The sequence below is a fragment of the Antrostomus carolinensis genome, unplaced genomic scaffold (genome assembly GCF_000700745.2).
Source record: "Antrostomus carolinensis isolate BGI_N321 unplaced genomic scaffold, ASM70074v2 scaffold3418, whole genome shotgun sequence".
Taxonomy (NCBI): Eukaryota; Metazoa; Chordata; class Aves; order Caprimulgiformes; family Caprimulgidae; genus Antrostomus; species Antrostomus carolinensis.
Genome location: NW_010330723.1, coordinates 56,805 through 63,646, shown reverse-complemented (window position 1 = coordinate 63,646; position 6,842 = coordinate 56,805).

The window sequence follows — 6,842 nt, the reverse complement described above, 5'->3', positions numbered from 1 at the left end:
CGAAACAGTGCTGCTGGTGGAACCGCGCTCCTCGCTGTGGCTAACGAAGGTGCCCCTTAGCACGCCCGTGATGCACTGCTGGCTGCATGGGAAGGGTTAAGAGGAGACAACATCCTGTCAAAGACCTTGTTTTTAATTTTGCCTCTCACACTGGCACAGATCCGGCTAAGAGCAGCCCAGATTAGTTCGGAAAACCTTTGAAGAGATTTAAGATGTCCTTCAGCCAGTTTGAAGGTTTTTGTCTTGCAAATCCAGTACAAGGGCGCCTGCAGGCATCTCGACCCTTGCTGTGCTGCTGATGCAGCTCAAGGTCACGCTAACCGGCCCTGTGACATTCAACAACACACATAAAAAAATTCTGCGGTGAAACTGCTTCAGCATTCAGCCAACCAACAACTTCCTCAGTTCCTTCACTAAAGGAATAAGTGTATATTTTGTTTTTCTTTTTGTCGTCGTCTTTTTTTTTTTTTCTTCGTAGATTTTTTTTGCTGGAGGAAATAATCCAGGATTTCTGGTGTGTGTGATGACAAGGTCATTTCTTAATTAGAACACATGTAAAGAACAAAGCTAAATGGCTTCAAAACAGCTTTGTAGTTGATGGAGAGGATTTAAATTATTTAAAGAGATAGTCACCCAAGTATGATGGAAACTGAATTCTAAACACATTAACTCTTTCAGTACTCTACAGTTTCCATATGCTACTCAAAAGAAAATGTCAAACTTCATGAGCATTACTGCAACTGCTGTTAAAATAATATTTTTACATCTATTTATAGTTAGGGTTATATTATGAAATCAGAGTTATGAAAGCAAGATTTTATTTTATTTTTTAAACAGTGAGCTATTCCACACTGGCTGGAGATCAAGGGATAGCCATAGGAAATTGCCTCTTGGAGATCAGTGACTTAATTTCTACCACGTTTCATATTTTGATGAACATATTAGCATGAATATACATGTGTTTGTGAGTACATGTATGAATTACAGAGCAAGTATACAGGTATAGTTGCTGTTGGAAGAGATCTGGACTACTGTCCTCAGTACTCAATGTGGTTGCAAGGCATAAGGATGTAAAGAATGTAGATTTGATTTTAGGAAATAGGGAATGAGGGAATTGACAAGATAAATGGCAACTCTGCTTAGTTTGAAATTGCTGTGAGCTGTCTGGAAAGACTAGTTGTAGGATGTATCTTAGAATTTGAATTCTGTTGCTCAGATTTGTTTCTTTGACTCAAAGCACTTAAATATAAAGGCTTTGGTACAACTGTCTTAACCATGGCTTGAGGTGGTTGTATGTTAATTATCCAGCCTTTTAATGTTAACCCCCCCCCCCTTTTTTTTTTTTCGTTGTGCTGCTTTGTCGACTTTTTGTTTTGTAAGTGCCTGGGGACTGGTAAGATGGCCACCCTTGGGTGGTTGTCTCGGGAGAACACAGTCTGAGGGGCCCAGGGACAGCCCTCACACCCCTGGCTCTGCTCCCCCTGCTGTAGGGGCCGAGCCAGTGCGCTGGAGGAGCTGCCAGACTCATTGAGGTCTGTAGGACCTACCTTTTGCTACCAGCATGCAGTAACTGTCCAGGTTGTCTGCTTAAAAATATAGCGAGGGAGGAAAAAATATTTAGAAATTTTTCACAGGGAAGGAGGGGTGTAACAAAAGAAAAAAAAAAAGGCTAGAAAAGTATTGGATAGCAACTTTGCTGGCAAATTTAGGGCTGTATGCTCAGAGATGCCACTGCCTGATGCATCAGAGAACTGAAATGTGGAGAAGTAAGTGTTCCCCCTGTAGTCAAAAGTCTAGCACTTAACTCAGATTTCAGTGTTTCAAGAGTAAATTACATAAAATTTACTGAGAGTTTATCACTTGCTTTGTTGATTTAGTGTGGTTTGGGGTTTTTGTTTTGTTTTGTTTTTTCCTGGGGTAAATCTTGTTCAGCTGGAACATGAGGTGCAGCAAATGTCACTGTTGGGCTGAAATGGAGTATGGTTACTAGAGAGAGATTGTGCTGGCTCTGAGAACCTGCTTATGAGACAAGAGGAAACTGCATTTGCCAGGATAAAGAGTGAAGATCAGGAGCTACAACTTCTTTCCTCTTTGGGTTGCTTTTTTCTTTTCCCTGCGCTATCTGGCTTGGACAAGGCTTGTGAGAGGAAAATTAGGGAGGAAAATGGGCTCCATGCAAGAAAGATGGCTAGGATGAAACTGATGGGCTCTGTGGAATCTGTACATTCCTGCCCTTGCCTGGGGTGTGCTGTGCCCTTAATATTATAGGAGACCTAAGCTCACCTGCTAGTAATTTCTAATTTACTGGCCTAATTCATCGATTTGTTATCGCTAATTGTACTTCATTTACTTCTGTGTAGTTTCCAGTACCTAAAGGGTTGAAAGGTTGCTGTAATTGGCACCCGCAGCTGCTCTTTCTTTTGACAGGGGATAATTTTGCAGCCTATGCTTTGTGTGACAGCTGCCTAATTGGGCATTCTCCCCTTGTAGCAAGCCTGCCTCCTCCAGCCTCCCTGCTGACAAATGGTGCTGGATTATAGATGAGGACACGCTGACCCGTTCGACCTTGCTGAGACAGCGGGGAGGGGCCTCCTGCTACTTGAGGGAAGCTTTGGGTCATTTAAAGGACAAGGTCATGAGCCAGGTGGGGAAATGACATGATATCACATGACAATAGCCCGATGACACGGTCAGTATGTCAAGGACAAACTCATCAGTATTGATTAATGCTGCTTTTTCCTGGTGTCTCTGTGAAGCCACTGGTATTTCAAAAATACTTTGCTAATTTATTCTAGGTAAAGTGCCAAACACTGTTTTGGGGGATATTTTTGTGCATATTTGTGCAGTGTTTTCTTCCCAATACAGATCACGTGCAAAAGCAGTGTTGTTAAAACCCCACCAGTGATAATTTACAGGGTTCATCCTGGGGTTTTTGGTAAAATGTATATCTACGTGTACTGTAAGGAAAATGCCAGGAAGGGTGCATGACCGGGCAGAACTTAAGGAGGGGGGAAAAACCACTGCTTTTAAATTTCACCATTTCACTTCTACTTGAAATGCAGGTGCATGAACCTTTATGAAAACGCATGTATCCACATATGTTTGGCTGACTGGAATGTGGGAGAAGTGTTTAAATAAAAAGAACCAAAGAGAAAAGTTAAATGTAAATTGAACATTTAAAGAAAAAGTCTTATATTAGCTCAAGGGCAGTAGAGTTAAGATAATGCTCTACCTATTTTAAGAACTAATGCAGTATCCAGCTATGCCAGGCAATAAAAACCTTCTAAGTGGGTTTTCAAAGATGTTGTGAATACAAGTGACAATATTTTGAGAGCATCTTCATGTTGCATTTCTATGCTAATAAACTTCAAGGTAAATGAACAGCTTGTTTGACATTTGCTATGTTAGACAATAATAAAATGCTTTCTTCTGGAGTAATTAGACTTGATAGATTGATTATGTTAAGAGGTAAAGATAAATACAGTCAAAAAGAAAACTCTCTCAAAGGGAGTTACTGCCTGTTCTTGAACTTTAACGCTGTGGTTCTGTTTTGGCTGATGCAGAATGGCGTGTCTCGCACACGTGTGCGTGTGCACACGCGTACATGCGTGCACAAAGGCAGGCGCGGACGGACAGACGGGCGCGGCATGCACCCAGTTTCTGAAACAGCCTGTTAAGCCAGGAGAGGAGTGAGTGTTCACCTAGGAGCACAGTTCCCATTTCTGTGAGATCTGATTTGTTGTTGGAAGCTGTTGTGTCTGAACCTCGCCAGTTCACCAGGATGTAATTTTACTCCCCCGAGGTAAAAAAGCCGTCAGTGGTAAAGTGTGATAAATTAGTTCGCTCAAGTAGATGCGCGTGCGTGTGTATGTGTGTATGTTTTTAATTCTGACCTTGCTGTGCATGTGTTTAGCTGCTCTCGGTGCCCGAGTCAAGCCTGGTGGAGGTTTTATCCTGTGCCCTTGTACACGTATACTTGATTAGTAGTTGTGGTTATCTCGGCAGAAGATATTCCGCCCTCCTCCTTGTATTGGTCGGGACCCAGGCATTGGGGAGTCAAGTCAAAGGAGAAAGAAAAGAGATTTTGCATTAGTATTCTATGAAAGCCTTACTGTCTGCAGAACAAATTGATTGCTACAGTGTACCTGTGCTTGGCACCACTGCTGTGAAAGAAAGGTATGGTTGTAATCTGTTTTATTGTATTACATATTGTGACACTCCAGGAATGTTTAACATTCGGCTCTTCTATGGCACATGCTAGAAGTCTAAGTAAAGAAAAATATGTGAATGAATGAAAAGTATGTGAGGATGTCATTATCAGCAGCTTTGTTTACTACAACGAGCTAAGTAGCCCGTGCTAATGAGACAAATATATTCTATCTGCCAATGGCAAAGTAAGGAAATGGATAACCGAATTCTGTATATTATGTTTAGCTACTCACATCTCTGTCAGTAGTTGCTACATACCTACCACAGATATAATCCTAATTAACCTTTTAAAGGGGTTTTTTGTTAGCTTTTAAATGTGAAATATATTTGAACATGGATGTGCTTGTCTCTTTAAATGACAATGTGGGTGTGTTTTCCCTAGTTTTCATTCTGCTGTGCTGGTCCTACATGGCAGGAGGGGTATGTGAGGGGAGGTATAAAAACATAAAGATCTTAAATGTGCTGCTGTGATAAACAAAACAAGAACAAAGCTGAGGAAAAGTCTTAACAGGATTTGAGCCTTCATCTCTCCCTTCTTCCCTCCCATCCCTCCTAAATAATGTGTAAACATGCACCCATATTTTAATGAGAAAGCTAGTGCTCTTCTTTTCCTTCACTCAGTTGCAGACTTTACACAGTTGATTCTCTGGTTTTATAGATGCTCGGCTGATGTCAGTTGTGCGTTTGATGGGAAGTATGAAGCACTCCATTAATAAAATTCAGGTTGTTTCACAGAGAGCTATGCTTAGTGCTTCGTTCTTGGCATCACTGAAGTTGAGTTGGTGATTATTTGGATGTTTGCTTGTGGTCACTCCAAAACATCTGAAGTATCTGCTCCTGTCATGCAGACATTCCCGACTAATTGAGTTTCAGACAGGTGGCAGACTTGTCCTAGGCATTTAAATCTACATGCGAACCTAATCTAGTAACTTGACGAGAAAATGAAAATCCATCTTTCCTGGTGTATTATCATCATGCACAAGCCACAGGGGTGTTAGCAAAATCCTCTCTCGACTCTTTGTCCTGGCAGGTGACAAGTAAATGAGTTGCTTTAAGGAGATGAGGGACTTGGAAAATGCTGTATGCTGAGGAGCAGTCATGCACTATAATGGTTACTTCTGTTATGTGGCCTTGCTGATTTAAGATTAACACTTTACAGATGTGCAGTATATTTATATGAGTGTACCCCTGAGCTTACATTTTACACCTTGCAAAGAGTGTGAATACAGCCCTATGCCTGCAAGTCGTTGATCTTCAAGATCCTTTGATAGCTAAGAAAATTTTGAAGAACGGCAGGTAGGGTGGCTCTCATGTGATTGCTTGTACTTAAATAATGACAACTTCAGTTACAACTAATTAGTCAAAACTTATTTATTCAAATAAAATATTTTGTGAGTGAACTATTCTTCCCCCTGGATTTCTTTTGGAAATTTAAAAAAAAAAATATGTTGCAATGATAACAAAAATCGGTAAAACCAGTGGCACAATTTACACAGCAGGTCACAAGATCAAGGGACTTGACCATGTCTAACAAGATTTTGGAAGTTAATTGCAGTAATGCTGCAGAAATGGTTAAATTTTATCTTAAATTCTATATTGACTTTTTGTAGATTTTAACTAATTAGTGGCAGGCAGTTGAGTTCTGAAGGTGTTAGATAAATACAGGGCAATGCTGTATTTCAATGCAATTAACTTTTGTTCATAAATAATTCAACCTATGACTTTAAATAAATGATTAGAGGAAAAGAAAATGACAAGTGATTAAATCGAAGTCCTTGAAAACATTTTACCAGTCAAGATTGCTGTGACTACTTTGAGACTTGTAATTAATCTTTTGAGTAGATCTGGGAGTTCTGGGAGTTGTGAGGTGTTTGTTTTGTTTTCAGTTTGTGTGGTAGTTGGTTTGTTTGGGGTTTTGTTTTGGTTTTTGTCAATTATTAGTGTATTAATAGAGAGATGAGGTGGAAAATTCAGAGCACAGTTAAAAGGACTGATGAGCGTGGTTTTGATTATCTTGGTTTTCCTAGTGCTATGGAATATATCAGCTTGTGTAGCATGTGATTTTCCTGGCTTTCTGTTTTTTTAAAAGGAAAATGGAAGCATGTTTGCAATATTAAAACTCTTACTCCCAACTTCACTGAATGAGCATGCCTGATAATACTAAAATCTTGATGAGAATTTTGGAATACAACTTGGCCTGGAGTGTAGTGCTATATTTGAAAGGGAGAAAACAAACAATATACAAACAAAAACCCAAGTAAAGTCAGATCTAAAAACTGCTCTACATTGGAGGCATGGTGTTGATTCCAGTATTGGTTAACTGCATAACATCACCTTCCTTCTGGAAATATTTAATCAAGTTTTAAGTTAGAACTGGTGCTTGAGCGTGTAATCAACTTGGACAGATTTTAGAAGCGAATTCTAGTTCCAGTGCCTTTTTGCAAGGTAGCTATGCCCTGCTTGAGATTGTGAAATGCCTGTTCCCCATCTCCACCCCCTTTCCTTCTGTTCTTATGCTTTACCACAGTAAAGAAAAGAGGAAGTTGAGGTGTTGCATAACTTCTCTAAGCAAATAGATTTTCTGTGCAGATACTGAAGGCAGCCTTAATTCAACCAGTGCTCTAGCTACCAGA